The following is a 16,686-nucleotide window of genomic DNA, read 5'->3' on the forward strand; positions in this document are numbered from 1 at the left end:
AAGAAGAGGGCGGCAGCGGATGCGAAAGCGACGAAGCTCGTGAGGCGGCAAAACCGCGTCGTTCGAAGGATGGTTGGCTAGATTGACTCCCCCAATATCATCAACGGCTGCGAGGCCCCCCTCTCCTACCACGGACACCTACATTTTTTTTCAAAACGGAGGCAAAAGATTTGCCTCATTCATTAAATAAGAGAGAAGTGTTTTAGAGTGTTACAAATGATCCGTATGCCCGGCATGGCAACTACTCGCGCACAAGAATACACCCCAGTTTTTTAGCTCCCGCGATAATCCAAAGCTTGACGTGATAGCACGGAGAAGGACCGGAGGCGGTGCGCTCTTGTGTCGGAAGACCCGAGCATTACGCTCGCTCCAGATCGTCCAAGAGACTAGCATTGTAAGTGAGGCCAGGGCTCGTCGGTTTGGGTTTTGCAAGCAGGTTCGCTTTTCCCACCATTCCAAAACGGATCCATCCAAATGCCAAGAGGAGGTGTCCATGTGTGCTAGACCAAATTCAAGGATGACCGAGTTCCATAGCCTTATGGTGTAGCGGCATTTGTAGAAGAGGTGAGCACCCGTCTCGCCAACACGATTGCAAAGCGGGCAAAGACCACAGTTTTGCCAACCGCGCCGCTCCAATCTGTCGGCTGTCCAAATCCGGTCTTGGATAGCCAACCAAGCAAAAAACTTGATCTTAGGAGGGTCCCAAGCCTTCCAGATCATAAAGTCCATGGGCGAAAGTGTCAGTCCAAGAAACTAAGCCTTGTAGGCGGTGGCCGCGGAGTAGGACCCGTCGTTGGCGTGTTTCCAAATAATGTCATCGTCAGTTTGTTGATCCAAGTGTAGGTCATGCACAAGCATCCATAACGTGAAGAATTGGAGGATGTGGGCACCGGAGACAATGGTGTTGCGACCAATCTTAAGAATCCAAGCATCTCCATGGAGGGCCTCCCGCACCTTCTAGTTCTTGCGCGTGAAGGCCGCATAAATCAAGGGGGCAATGTCCTTTGGTTTCCGCCCAAGGAGCCATGGGGAATCCCAAAAAGGTGTTTTGGCACCGTTGCCCAAAATGATGGTCGTTGAGACATAGAAGAAGTCCATGTCCTCCTCCGTGCAAGGGTTCCCAAGCCCCACCCAAAGCTTGTTTGGCTCCTTCCATTCATACCATGGCCACCTAAGGCGTAAGGCACAAGCAAACTTGTCAGTGTCTAGAACCTCAAGGCCTCCATACTCCTTGGGGCGGCAAACCACCTTCCAATTCACTTTACATTTGGCACCGGTCGTCTTATCTGAACCAGACCAAAGGAAAGCCCTCTCCAATTTGTTGATGTTGTGAAGAGAGCGTGGTGGCACGATGAGAGGTGTGATGGCATACACTGCTTGGGAGGCAATAACCGATCTGACCAGTGTCGTGCGCCCGATGGTGGTGATGTTTTGGCCGTCCCAGGTGGCAAGCTTGTCGGCCGCCTTGTCTTCAAGGTATTGGAAATCCACAGTCTTGAGCTGCCAGACCGAGAGTGGGAGTCCCAGGTATTTCATCGGGAAGGTGGCTCTAGACACGGGAACGGCACTGAGGACATGATCCAAGTCAACATTGGCACATCTGATTGGGACAACCGAACTCTTGTGGAAGTTGGTGCATAGACCCGTGACATCCCCGAAACCCTTCAAGATGGTGGCGAGGTTGTCGACGTCGCTTTTGATTGGGGCCATGAAAATAGCTGCGTCATCCGCATATAAGGAGGTTCTCATCATAGCGCCTCGTCCCCGAATCTTATGCAGGAGGCCCTTCCTAGTTGCCAACTCAAGAATTTGGTGAAGCGGGTCAATTGCGAGGACGAATAGCAGCGGCGAGATCGGGTCCCCTTGACGAAAACCACGACCATGATAGATGGGAGGTCCGGGCAGCCCATTGAGCAGGAAACGCGAGGATGAGGAGCAAAGCAGTGCGGCAATCTAGTCACGGAATTTGCTAGGGAAACCCCTACATTGCAGGAGGTCCAGGATGAATTCCCATTTGACAGAGTCGAAGGCTTTTCTTATGTCAAGCTTGAACAGAAGGGCAGGGGTCTTGCGCTTGTGGAGGCGTCGAGCAAAGTTCCGCACATACATGAAGTTGTCATGGATACTTCTCTTTTTTATGAAGGCGCTTTGGGCGTTGGAGATGAGGGCATCCATATGCGGGGCAAGCCGCAAGGAGAGCACCTTAGCAATGATTTTGGCAATGGCATGGATGAAGCTTATGGGCCTATAATCGGAGATGCCCTCCGCGCCATCCTTCTTGGGCAAGAGCACCACATTGGCGGAGTTCAACCATTGAAGATTGGACGTGTGAAGGGAGTCAAACCGGTGGATGACTCGCATGATATCAAGTTTGACGATGGCCCAACATTTCTTGAAAAAGATACCCGTGAAGCCGTCCGGGCCGGGAGCCTTGTCGCTTGGCATTTCTTTAATGGCGTTCCAAACCTCCTCCTCAGTGATAGTGTCATCCAGGGTGTGAAGGTCGACTGGCTGCACATTGAGCTCCTCCCAATTGAAGTCAAGGTTGCTCGTGTGCCCCTTCCCCATGACCTCAGAGAAGTGGTCATGGATGATCTTTTCTTTTTGGCCATGGTCAGTAACCCAACCGCTTGCGAGCTTGATGCGGTGGATGTGGTTCTTTCTTCTTCGGGCATTGACGAGGCGGTGGAAGAATTTTGTGTTTGCATCACCCTCCTTGAGGTTAGTGATTCGGGCGCATTAGCTCTTTCTGGCCCTCTGCAGAACTGCCAAACTGATCACCCTGTGTTTTAGTCTAGCACGTAGGTCAAGCTCCTCCGACGATAGGGGGCGCGATTCCTGCGCAATGTCCAGCCTTAGGATCACGAGTAGTGCCGCGTGGAAGTGAACGTGCACTGCTGAGAAGAGTCTTCTACTCCACTTCTTGAGACGTAGCGCGGTCTTCTTGAGCTTGTGATGCAAAATGAGATAAGGCTCCGTGTGTGACACGCCCTCGGCCCATGCCTTTTGGACGATGTCATGGAATCCTGGAAGGGAGGTCCAGAAATTTTCAAACTTGAAAGACTGAGGTCTTTTGGGTCCTTTGTCATCAGCAAGCAAGAGAGGGCAGTGGTCGGAGAGGGATGACGACAAGGCATGCAACACATGGGTGTTGAAGGTGGTGTCCCACTCGGCGTTGCAGAAGAAGGAGTCAAGTTTGCAAAGGGTGGGATTTTTCCTCTCATTGCTCCAGGTGAAACGCCTGTTCTGTAGATGGATCTCCTTAAGCTCGCAAGATTGCAAAGCGGCATGAAAGCGATTGATTCTGCTACGGTTAACATTCCATTTGTTTTTATCCCTGGCACGGTAGATTTGGTTGAAGTCTCCAGTGGCAAGCCATGCCACTCCCGGAGGTGGCTTCTGGCTAAGCAGCTCCGCAAAGAAAGCATCTGTGGAGGCGCTGTCGGTGGGGCCATAGACGGACGTGATTTTGAAGGAGGAGTCGGAAGTGCGAATCCGCACCATAGCAGAGAGACAAAAAGTCGAGGTGGTGATGTCGGAGACATGAAGGAGGCTGTCATCCCATAGCATAAGGATTCCGCCCCTGGTTCCGGTGACCGGTCGGTGCGCGAAACTCTGAAGCTTGTTTCCACCGAGAGAGGCAGCAATGTATCTGTCAACGGTGCTCAACTTAGTCTCCTGGAGACAGACCAAATGACAAGTGGTGTCAGAGATGGTAGCCTTGACAGCTGCTCTACGGTCCGGGCAACTAAGCCCTCTCACATTCCAGCTGAGTGTATTGATAGGCTGTTCTGTCATGGGTTCACAGCAGATGCCCTTTGACTAACATGAGGAATAACAATAATACAACCAGGAGGGGATCCAAGTCCCAGGTACATGGCCCGCGGCCGAACCTGACTAAACACCAACACACACACAATGGGAACACAGTCCCATCTACAGGACCCAAAGTAACTAAAACCTATGCACGAACTGGTTACGTGCAAACTAGTAGCAAGTGTAATCCCCTGGAAAGCATCAGGATGGCGTACTAACATAAAAAACATGAAGGCCCTAACCCAGGGACTGCCTACTCGGGCGATCGCCGGCTGTGATCCCTGGCCATCTTGTTCCAGCCACACAGAGTCCATAGCCGCTGCACCACCGTGGTCTATCAGTGCGTCCTCGACAGCAGCAATAGCACTATCGTCAAGCTTGAAAAAATCCCTCATGGCCACAATCACTTCAGGGGGGAGCTGCTCCTTGAATCTCTCCGTGAACACATTCAGGGTCGAAGCGGTGACATCTTCACCATCTTTGGTTATGCCCAGGCTGTGACAAAAAAGGCGCTCAGCCACCTTTGCAACCGGGGCAGCCGGCGTGCGGTTGGAAGGGCGCCTGATCCGTTGCAGAGAGATCCCGCCTTCCTTGGAGATCCTCATGCCTGCCAAGGTCTTCCGACGGGCTGCTGGAGGGCTTGGCCTCGGTCATGCCATGGGTGCTTCAGAAGGTTGCACAGATGTGAGCGGCAGGAGCGCCGGCTGTTTTGAGCAGAAGAGCGTTGCTGGAAGCTCTAGACAGGGCACAACGAGCTCCGCCAAGCCAGCGGGCAGGTCGTGTCCAGCATCAACAAGGCAAGCACGGGTTGGCGAAGGGGTTCGCTGCAGGTTGCCGTTGCACTGGAGAGGCGGAGTGGGCGAGGCTTCAAAGCCTGGGGGGCGCATCGGGGACATGTCCAGAAGAGGTCGCTGCATCATGGTCGGCGAACAAAGCTCGATGAGCGCCGGACTCAGGTTTTGGGAGGCCGCCGCAGCAGCATGAGCTTCGTCACGCTTGGAGGTCGGCGGAGTTCGGAGCACCGTTATAGGATAAAGGGGTGGTGATGCCGGGGGGTGTGTGCGTCCCTGGATATGCGCCTGGCAGAGGCCGGCCGCTGCTGCCTGACCGGGCTACGGCCCCGAGCGCCGACAGCATCTGAAGTAGGCTCAAGCTCCCCAACACGCATGGGAGGAGCGCACAGGGGCTACATTGACGGCTACATCCGTAGCAACGAGGAAGTGGCAAAGAAGTGCGTCCTTCTCTTCGAGTTTGTTACAATTTTTAGTAACATTTGTTTAGAACTATGTTCATCGGCTAACTATGGTGCTCTTTTGATCTATGTCAGATTACGTGGATATCTATGTCCCGATTATGTTGCATGCATAGTATGGATTTGGGGTATCATATATGAAGATCGAGGCTATGGACGCGACGATTCGAGGGGTGACCTGTCATTGTCCGGACACGCCCACGGACGTATAGTGTGCCTAATTTGATGACCCATGCAACCCATAGTTGAACCCAGCAACCCCCTGCATTGCTTCTCCTCCACTCCGCATTTCCAGACTCTTCTTGATAAATGTTGATCCCGTTAATCATTGATGGTTTTAATTGAAGAGCTAAAGATGCAAAGTTCATGAACTAATCTTTCCTCAAGATGTCCTGAACCAAGTATCGAGAGCACTCATAATTGTAAATGTATGTTATACTATATCAATGCCAACATCGTCCTTCAGAACATTGGGAAGAACAAAATACATATTTGATCCTTTTAGAAGAAATGAAAAAGATTACAAAATATATGTCCCATGTAGTCAAGAACTGCAAATTTTGAATAAGCTTGTGCTTGTACTCATCTTTCACTGCTATATGATGAACCATAATAACTAACCATCCTCCATCACCTCTTGCAAATCTCTGAACCTTCCATCCTTGATGCGCTAAACTGATTTTCAACATGACCAGTTCTGACCCTCACCACCCTGCTCAGATGAAATGGAGACTGAAAAGAACACGATATAAGTACATCAAGCAATCAGATGAGGCTATTGACAATCCATAAATCTCGAGTCCTACTGGTGGTATACATGAATAACCAAATGCCATTTATAATTATCCTGAAGGTGGCTAAATAGAAGGGTTACTGGTGGTACTAATTATTCTGTTGTTGGTAGAAAATCTTTTTGGAGATCATGGATGACTAACACGATGTTGCAATCAATATAGGTTGGTGTATATGGAAAATCAAAGCTAAAAATGACTCGTTAAGTTAGGGATACATAAAAAAAATTGTAAAAAGTGATAAAAACAAATCTGCAGCAACTCGCGACCCCACGAACTCGTATTCACAGTGAGCAAGTTAGTGAGGCCGCCACGGTAGGCTAGCACCAAGGGACAAGGGCAACAACCGCCTTCCCATCCAACCTACTGATTCTGTTGGCGCTACTTTCATCCTAAGCCCATCAGTACCGCTAGTGTGTTGGCACATACAGAGAAACTATGAATTGAAATTTTCATCCAAAGCATGAAAAATTTTAATGTTCCTCTCCTCTCCCATCCCTCATGTGAACATACCCAATTCGTGGTTGCCTCGCTACATTCAGCGTACCTCTGATGTGCAATGTTGTCTCCTCCAACTCTTAACAAATTCATTGTAGCTCACAACTGGATGGGCCTTGCGGGTTGAAGAAAATCCAAACCTAAATAGAAGCAACAAAATGAGGACAACTTATAAGAAAGGGAAAAGCGAGGAAGCACACACCTACATGCCCAAACAAAATATAAGATGCAACTACACTATGATTTACTCATTAAAGAGAGTTAAAAAAGCACACCAATCAGTTAAAAGAGGCATCATTCCCTGTTTAAGTCTTCAATGTAATTTAGATTTGACAATAATAATGCAAACCTTTACATTGAATTTATGGTATTGAGACAAAATAATATGCACTAATAACTGCTAATTATATCCATCTATATTGTATTATTAGCATGCAAAAGCAAAATCACTCGACTATACGGAAGCCTCGAGTAACATCCTCTGGGACTTTGACCTTCAAAAATGATTACTACACCAACAAACATAAGCATCAAACAGTAAGCTATTTAGTAATAGGATTTTCATACTATACCGCTGTTGGGGGTGGGAGAGAAGTAGAGCTCCAGGAGGCATCCTTTGTGGAGAAACCATTAGAGTGTTGCCCCAGGTTGGCATAATTAGTACTTACACAACTCCTGATAAAGCATACGATAATGTGTAATCCAATCCAATTCATTTCATAATGGGCGGTGGCTCTATCAAGCAATATCGTCCCCGTTCCAGGTGTGCCATAGAGCAGAACGCACATGAATGAGTATAGTAGTTAGGAGGGCATCTCAGGATGGTGATAACTGTATCGTTGCATCCCTGAGCTAACTGCATAATATGGTACTTCAAAGCACATTTTTCTTGAAACTTCCCAGGCGGCTTAATACTAACACGAAAAACAGTTACAGATAAAGCAGAGGCGTAAATTCACCTTCTCCGCGATGATCCTTCACCATAAAAGGTTCGGTTTTTATTTCCCGGACTCTAGCACCATTAAAAAACATTTCTTGAACCTAGGTACTATGACAATCGCATACATGTAGCAGAGAGGTATATTCTCAATGATCAGTACCAATGCTCCTATGAAACACCATATAAGCTTGACTATCTTTTGTACGGAAGATTCAGACAATTGAAATCTGAAAAGAAAAGTAGTGTAGTCCAGAAAAGAAAGGCACTGAAATGTACATCTATATATGATATCCAGAGAGCTCAAAAATAGTAAATTACTGCATGGTTGGTTGCAGGAGGTTGATATTTTCCTCACTGTACTCTAAATAGAGAAATAGGCGGCAGTGTGATTAAAAAGACAATATATCAAGTCACCAGTACAACATGGACATGGTTTTTTTAGTTGTTACAACTAACAAAAAATGAGCTTCTTGAATAGGTGAAGAATTTATGAAAGAAAAGGAGATAAGGACAAAGCAAACTGGAATGAGCCTTGATTAGGTAAGGAAACCCCAAACAGAGTCGCTACAATCTGAAAAGGCTCTAAGTTGGCACAATCATATTTAGATACTGGGACCAACTTGCGAGGATTCACCTATCTGGATATATATCGCATAAAACATTAACTACATGATTATTTTCCCATGAAGTTCTGTACACAGCTTACAATAAAATAGCTCGGTTCATCTACACTAATTTTTGCTCAGATCGATGGCGACATGTGACAGAATGGTACACGTAGCCTAAGCAAGAGGATTGAGAAATCCAAAGTGGAAGGCAATACACCAACCATTAATCAACCAAGAATAGTCAAAAAATTAAGAGCATGTGCCATACTCATACCAAATGGAGAAAGATTGAAATGAGAAAATGTTTTTCCATGAAGGAACAAAATTAAGACAACATGAATGGATAAAGTAAGAGGATTGGTCCTTTGTAAAGAAGAACTGGGAAGGAAGTACAAATCTAACCTTGGAATGAGGATTGATTATTCTTGTCTATCATCCCAACAAAGCATTTTCTCAAAGCTTTCTCTGCAATGTAGCGCGCTAGCACTCTACAATGCAAAAAAAATCATGAATATATTAGCATGTGAATGTGAATAAGATAAATAATATGAAGTCATGTATATGCATTAGATACTTGCTAGTGCCTGTGCCACCATCACCAGAATCCTTTAGTTAGGTTCAGAATATTTACTTTGAGTTGTAGCAGTCATCATCTATGCTTAACCCAGTTTTAGGGGAAATACTTAAGAATGATGAGGAAAAAATATCTATATAAGTAGCTCACATTTTAAAGCAGGCAGGCACACCTATTCCACAGCGATTTAGTTTTAGGGAGCTTGTAAAACTAAAAGACATAAACTATTTTAAACATGTACTGTCTTTGGGAAGCTTTAGGAATGTAGTGTATTAAGTAAGAGGCAGGAGTTGTGGATGTTTGAAAAATAACCCCTGAAAGAAATATGTGTCTAAAAAGATAGGAAATCAAGGTGCTCATGTTACCTTCGGAAGGTAGAAAATCACATGTAAAGCAAGAAGTGAGTTATAAGGGATCATATGCATTGATGCTTTTTTTATAGAGTGCACTACTAAAATACTATGGTATAGTGTGTACGCAAGTAATGGGCAACAATTGATACATGTAGATTATTATGTTAGAAGTATTTAGTATAATCAACCCACACAAAGTTACTGTTTTCTATCTAGTATAATGTCATACATGGAAACATGAAACTGGTATGGCTACAATCATTTAGACCTCTCCCTCTCTCCCTCTCCATGGCCCCTGATCTCTTTCTCATCATTGGTGATACAACATAAAGAGAAAAGAGAGACTAAAACACATGAGAGCTAGAGGATATACATTTTATCTACATTTTAAATATGTACAGAGAAGTAACTCTGGATGTCAATGTTAATGCAACAAGGAATCTAATGGTTTTCCAATGCATATAAGTAGCCTGATCAACATAGTTTCTGAATATATATGTAACTCATTTTATTGATTAGAGTAGCCATTGTATCAAGCAGTTTTGGATCTTCTGAATCTCAAGCAAAAAGATTGAAAACCAACTATTTCCTAAAATTACATATCAAAGAATATCCTATTTCAAATATAGATAAAGTAACATGCCAAAGCAAGCAAATTTAATAAATATGGGAGATTATTTATTTCCACAAGCTGAATCAAGGTCTCGACCAACATTTTCTTACCATATAAGGAAGCTCATGTCTAGAGCCGCGGAAGTGCAAACGTCCAAAGATATAATATTGCGCAAAAGCCGCTAGGCAAGCTTTCATGGAGTATTCGGCGTTTCAACTGTTCAGAGATGAGACATCCAAATCTGGACATCGCGTCAGTATTATCTTAGCCTGCATAAAATGAATTAAAATGTATGAGAAAGATAAAATATTCCTGAGTTTTAGGAAGCTAAGAACCAATTAATATATTTTTGGGCAAGAAAGAAGTGTATAAAATTAGAATAACAGGGTGTAGTACAATCTCAATAAATAATTTAAGCTAGGAAAAAAGAGTACATAATTCAGTCTGGTGTTTTTATTTCCATTCACAATTCATTGACATAAATTTATCTTCTCTCTTCATTTGTGCGAGACTGCAGCTACATATTTAAGTCACATATGTACATGAGCTTTTTTACGCACATAACTAAACTAAGATCATGCTTTCGCTTTTTAAATCCTGATTGGATGCTAGCATTTATTCCATGGCTCCAACATCAGTTAACCAGAAGGTTTGATGCAATACAATCCATCATCGCTGCAGCAGCCGATACAATCAATTTATAATGTAAAATGGATGGATCAAGCACAAAAAGGCCATGAAAGTACACACATGCATAGATTCACCACCATTTGGAGAAAAAAATTCATCCACCACTCTCTGGAAAATTCCTTACTTACCGCGGCTTAGTGGTGATGAACACTTCCGGCCTTGGACATCCTCCAACTCAGATGTGACAAAAGACCGGCTCATTGTGGAACCGCACAGGAGCTTCCGCGACTCCATCCCCCTCCTGTAGAGTCGTTGTTCTTGAGCGGGCCCAAGTTGGCGGCAGCCCCATTGTAACGCCCCGGACACATCCGCCGGTGGTCGTTACTCCTGGAGGGATCTAGACTGGCCCCACAGATCAATACAAGTCTTTTCTGCGCACTTTGTCCTCACTCGTGCGCACCCGGGAGTCGTTGTTCTTGAGCGGGCCCAAGTTGGCGGCAGCCCCATTGTAACGCCCCGGACACATCCGCCGGTGGTCGTTACTCCTGGCGGGATCTAGACTGACCCCATAGATCAATACTAGTCTTTTCTGCGCATTTTGTCCTCACTCGTGCGCACCCGGGAGCAACTTCCCGGTCGGTCACCCATCTTGACACTACTCCAAGCTGAGCACGCTTAACTTTGGAGTTCTGTCTGAATGGGCTCCCGGAAAAGAAGGAATTCCTTATTGATATGAGTAGTCTATCATCCTTAATAAGCCAGGCCATTACATACACCCCCACTCAGAGGAACCGACGTCCTCGTCGGGCCACAGGAACGTTCCCTCTTGGCACATACGTCTGTGCATCCAGTCCGGTACATGTGCCATGTCGGGTGCCACGATGGGTCACAGACGTCATGAACAACATGACCGCGCACCTGTCCGCAAACATTCATGTAACCGCGAGGGTCGGCTCTGATACCAACTTGTAACGCCTCACCCATCCTGACACTACTCCAAGCTGAGCACGCTTAACTTTGGAGTTCTGTCTGAATGGGCTCCCGAAAAAGAAGGAATTCCTTATTGATATGAGTAGTCTATCATCCTTAATAAGCCATGCCATTACATACACCCCCACTCAGAGGAACCGACGTCCTCGTCGGGCCACAGGAACGTTCCCTCTTGGCACATACGTCTGTGCATCCAGTCCGGTACATGTGTCATGTCGGGTGCCACGACGGGTCACAGACGTCATGAACAACATGACCGCGCACCTGTCCGCAAACATTCATGTAACCGCAAGGGTCGGCTCTGATACCAACTTGTAACGCCCCGGACACATCCGCCGGTGGTCGTTACTCCTGGCGGGATCTAGACTGGCCCCACAGATCAATACTAGTCTTTTCTGCGCACTTTGTCCTCACTCGTGCGCACCCGGGAGCAACTTCCCGGTCAGTCACCCATCCTGACACTACTCCAAGCTGAGCACGCTTAACTTTGGAGTTTTGTCCGAATGGGCTCCCGGAAAAGAAGGAATTCCTTATTGATATGAGTAGTCTATCATCCCTAATAAGCCAGGCCATCACACCCATCACCTAAACAAATTGAACTGTTAATGATCCAAATCATAGGTACCAATAGTAACTCAAAATGGCAGTAATGAACGCATATAAGGAGGTTCTCATCATAGCGACTCATCCCCGAATCTTATGCAGGAGGCCCTTCCTAGTTGCCAACTCAAGAATTTGGTGAAGCGGGTCAATTGCGTGGACGAATAGCAGCGGCGAGATCGGGTCCATTGACGAAAACCACGACCATGATAGATGGGAGGTCCGGGCAGCCCATTGAGCAGGAAACGCGAGGATGAGGAGCAAAGCAGTGCGGCAATCCAGTCACGGAATTTGCTAGGGAAACCCCTACGTTGCAGGAGGTCCAGGATGAATTCCCATTTGACAGAGTCGAAGGCTTTTCTTATGTCAAGCTTGAACAGAAGGGCAGGGGTCTTGCGCTTGTGGAGGCGTCGAGCAAAGTTCCGCACATGCATGAAGTTGTCATGGATACTTCTCTTTGTTATGAAGGCGCTTTGGGCGTTGGAGATGAGGGCATCCATATGCAGGGCAAGCCGCAAGGAGAGCACCTTAGCAATGATTTTGGCAATGGCATGGATGAGGCTTATGGGCCTATAATCGGAGATGCCCTCCGCGCCATCCTTCTTGGGCAAGAGCACCACATTGGTGGAGTTCAACCATTGAAGATTGGACGTGTGAAGGGAGTCAAACCGGTGGATGACTCGCATGATATCAGGTTTGACGATTGCCCAACACTTCTTGAAAAAGATACCCGTGAAGCCGTCCAGGCCGGGAGCCTTGTCGCTTGGCATTTCTTTAATGGCGTTCCAAACCTCCTCCTCAGTGATAGTGTCATCCAGGGTGTGAAGGTCGACCGGCTGCACATTGAGCTCCTCCCAATTGAAGTCAAGGTTGCTCGTGTGCCCCTTCCCCATGACCTCAGAGAAGTGGTCATGGATGATCTTTTCTTTTTGGCCATGGTCAGTAACCCAACCGCTTGCGAGCTTGATGCGGTGGATGTGGTTCTTTCTTCTTCGGGCATTGACGCGGCGGTGGAAGAATTTTGTGTTTGCATCACCCTCCTTGAGGTTAGTGATTCGGGCGCATTAGCTCTTTCTGGCCCTCCGCAGAACTGCCAAACTGATCACCCTGCGTTTTAGTCTAGCATGTAGGTCAAGCTCCTCCGGCGATAGGGGGCGCGATTCCTGCGCAATGTCCAGCCTTAGGATCACGAGTAGTGCCGCGTGGAAGTGAACGTTCGCTGCTGAGAAGAGTCTTCTACTCCACTTCTTGAGACGTAGCGCGGTCTTCTTGAGCTTGTGATGCAAAATGAGATAAGGCTCCGTGTGTGACACATTCTCGGCCCATGCCTTTTGGACGATGTCATGGAATCCTGGAAGGGAGGTCCGGAAATTTTCAAACTTGAAAGACTGAGGTCTTTTGGGTCCTTTGTCATCAGCAAGCAAGAGAGGGCAGTGGTCGGAGAGGGATGACGACAAGGCATGCAACACATGGGTGTTGAAGGTGGTGTCCCACTCGGCGTTGTAGAAGAAGGAGTCAAGTTTGCAAAGGGTGGGATTTGTCCTCTCATTGCTCCAGGTGAAACGCCTATTCTGTAGATGGATCTCCTTGAGCTCGCAAGATTGCAAAGCGGCACGAAAGCGATTGATTCTGCTACGGTTAACATTCCGTTTGTTTTTATTCCTGGCACGGTAGATTTGGTTGAAGTCTCCAGTGGCAAGCCATGCCACTCCCGGAGGTGGCTTCTGGCTAAGCAGCTCCGCAAAGAAAGCATCTTTGGAGGCGCTGTCGGTGGGGCCATAGACGAACGTGATTTTGAAGGAGGAGTCGGAAGCGCGAATCCGCACCATAGCAGAGAGACAAAAAGTCGAGGTGGTGATGTCGGGGACATGAAGGAGGTTGTCATCCCATAGCATAAGGATTCCGCCCCTGGTTCCGCTGGCTGGTCGGTGCGCGAAACTCTGAAGCTTATTTCCACCGAGAGAGGCAGCAATGTATCTGTCAACGGTGCTCAACTTAGTCTCCTGGAGATAGACCAAATGACAAGTGGTGTCAGAGATGGTAGCCTTGACAGCTGCTCTATGGTCCAGGCAATTAAGCCCTCTCACATTCCAGCTGAGTGTATTGATAGGCTGTTCTGTCATGGGTTCACAGCAGATGCCCTTTGACTAACATGAGGAATAACAATAATACAACCAGGAGGGGATCCAAGTCCCAGGTACATGGCCCGCGGCCGAACCTGACTAAACACCAACACACACACAATGGGAACACAGTCCCATCTACAGGACCCAAAGTAACTAAAACCTATGCACGAACTGGATACGTGTAAACTAGTAGCAAGTGCAATCCCCTGGAAAGCATCAGGATGGCGTACTAACATAACAAACATGAAGGCCCTAACCCAGGGACTGCCTACTCAGGCGATCGCCAGCTGTGATCCCTGGCCATCTTGTTCCAGCCACACAGAGTCCATAGCCGCTGCACCACCGTGGTCTATCAGTGCGTCCTCGACAGCAGCAACAGCACTATCGTCAAGTTTGAAAAAGTCCCTCATGGCCACAATCACTTCAGGGGGGAGCTGCTCCTTGAATCTCTTCGTGAACACATTCAGGGTCGAAGAGGTGACATCTTCACCATCTTTGGTTATGCCCAGGCTGCGACAAACAAGGCGCTCAGCCACCTTTGCAACCGGGGCAGCCGGCGTGCGGTTGGAAGGGCGCCTGATCCGTTGCAGAGAGATCCCGCCTTCCTTGGAGATCCTCATGCCTGCCAAGGTCTTCCGACGGGCTGCTGGAGGGCTTGGCCTCGGTCATGCCATGGGTGCTTCAGAAGGTTGCACAGAAGTGAGCGGCAGGAGCGTCGGCTGTTTTGAGCAGAAGAGCGTTGCTGGAAGCTCTAGACAGGGCACAACGAGCTCTGCCAAGCCAGCGGGAAGGTCGTGTCCAGCATCAACAAGGCAAGCACGGGTTGGCGAAGGGGTTCGCTGCAGGTTGCCGTTGCACTGGAGAGGCGGAGTGGGCGAGGCTTCAAAGCCTAGGGGCCGCACCGGGAACATGTCCAGAAGAGGTCGCTGCATCATGGTCGCCAAACAAAGCTCGATGAGCGCCGGACTCAGGTTTTGGGAGGCCGCCGCAGCAGCATGAGCTTCGTCACGCTTGGAGGTCGGCGGGGTTCGGAGCACCGTTGTAGGAGAAAGGGGTGGTGATGCCGGGGGGGTGCGTGCGTCCCTGGATATGCGCCTGGCAGAGGCCGGCTGCTGCTGCCTGACCGGGCTACGGCCCCGAGCGCCGACAGCATCTGAAGTAGGCTCAAGCTCCCCAACACGCATGGGAGGAGTGCACAGGTGCTACATTGACGGCTACATCCGTAGCAACGAGGAAGTGGCGAAGAAGTGCGTCCTTCTCTTTGACTTTGTTACAATCTTTAGTAACATTTGTTTAGAACTATGTTCATCGGCTAACTATGGTGCTCTTTTGATCTATGTCGGATTACGTGGATATCTATGTCCCGATTATGTTGCATGCATAGTATGGATTTGGGGTATCATATATGAAGATCGAGGCTATGGACGCGACGATTCGAGGGGTGACCTGTCATTGTCCGGACACGCCCACGGACGTATAGTGTGCCTAATTTGATGACCCATGCAACCCATAGTTGAACCCAGCAACCCCCTGCATTGCTTCTCCTCCACTCCGCATTTCCAGACTCTTCTTGATAAATGTTGATCCCGTTAATCATTGATGGTTTTAATTGAAGAGCTAAAGATGCAAAGTTCACGAACTAATCTTTCCTCAAGATGTCCTGAACCAAGTATCGAGAGCACTCATAATTGTAAATGTATGTTATACTATATCAATGCCAACATCGTCGTTCAGAACATTGGGAAGAACAAAATACATATTTGATCCTTTTAGAAGAAATGAAAAAGATTACAAAATATATGTACCATGTAGTCAAGAACTGCAAATTTTGAATAAGCTTGTGCTTGTACTCATCTTTCACTGCTATATGATGAACCATAATAACTAACCATCCTCCATCACCTCTTGCAAATCTCTGAACCTTCCATCCTTGATGCGCTAAACTGACTTTCAACATGACCAGTTCTGACCCTCACCACCCTGCTCAGATGAAATGGAGACTGAAAAGAACACGATATAAGTACATCAAGCAATCAGATGAGGCTATTGACAATCCATAAATCCCGAGTCCTACTGGTGGTATACATGAATAACCAAATGCCATTTACAATTATCCTGAAGGTGGCTAAATAGAAGGGTTACTGGTGGTACTAATTATTCTGTTGTTGGTAGAAAATCTTTTGGAGATCATGGATGACTAACACGATGTTGCAATCAATATAGGTTGGTGTATATGGAAAATCAAAGCTAAAAATGACTCGTTAAGTTAGGGATACATAAAAAAATTTGTAAAAAGTGATAAAAACAAATCTGCAGCAACTCGCGACCCCACGAACTCGTATTCGCAGTGAGCAAGTTAGTGAGGCCGCCACGGTAGGCTAGCACCAAGGGACAAGGGCAACAACCGCCTTCCCATCCAACCTACTGATTCTGTTGGCGCTACTTTCATCCTAAGCCCATCAGTACCACTAGTGTGTTGGCACATACAGAGAAACTATGAATTGAAATTTTCATCCAAAGCATGAAAAATGTTAATGTTCCTCTCCTCTCCCATCCCTCATGTGAACATACCCAATTCGTGGTTGCCTCGCTACATTCAGCGTACCTCTGATGTGCAATGTTGTCTCCTCCAACTCTTAACAAATTCATTGTAGCTCACAACTGGATGGGCCTTGCGGGTTGAAGAAAATCCAAACCTAAATAGAAGCAACAAAATGAGGACAACTTATAAGAAAGGGAAAAGCGAGGAAGCACACACCTACATGCCCAAACAAAATATAAGATGCAACTACACTATGATTTACTCATTAAAGAGAGTTAAAAAAGCACACCAATCAGTTAAAAGAGGCATCATTCCCTGTTCAAGTCTTCAATGTAATTTAGATTTGACAATAA

At 47.1% G+C, this 16,686-nt stretch overlaps 1 long non-coding RNA gene across 1 annotated transcript; it reads right to left on the reverse strand.

Moving 5' to 3' along the window:
• Positions 1–6,932: 6,932 nt before the first annotated feature.
• Positions 6,933–9,647, reverse strand: LOC123083102 (uncharacterized). Its single transcript, XR_006439207.1, has 3 exons — positions 9,556–9,647; positions 8,308–8,393; positions 6,933–7,032 (listed from the first exon to the last, which is right to left on the reverse strand). It is a non-coding gene; the product is annotated as an uncharacterized lncRNA (long non-coding RNA).
• Between the last annotated feature and the right edge of the window lie 7,039 nt (positions 9,648–16,686).

This window comes from Triticum aestivum, chromosome 4A, assembly GCF_018294505.1.
Source record: "Triticum aestivum cultivar Chinese Spring chromosome 4A, IWGSC CS RefSeq v2.1, whole genome shotgun sequence".
NCBI classification, from domain to species: Eukaryota; Viridiplantae; Streptophyta; class Magnoliopsida; order Poales; family Poaceae; genus Triticum; species Triticum aestivum.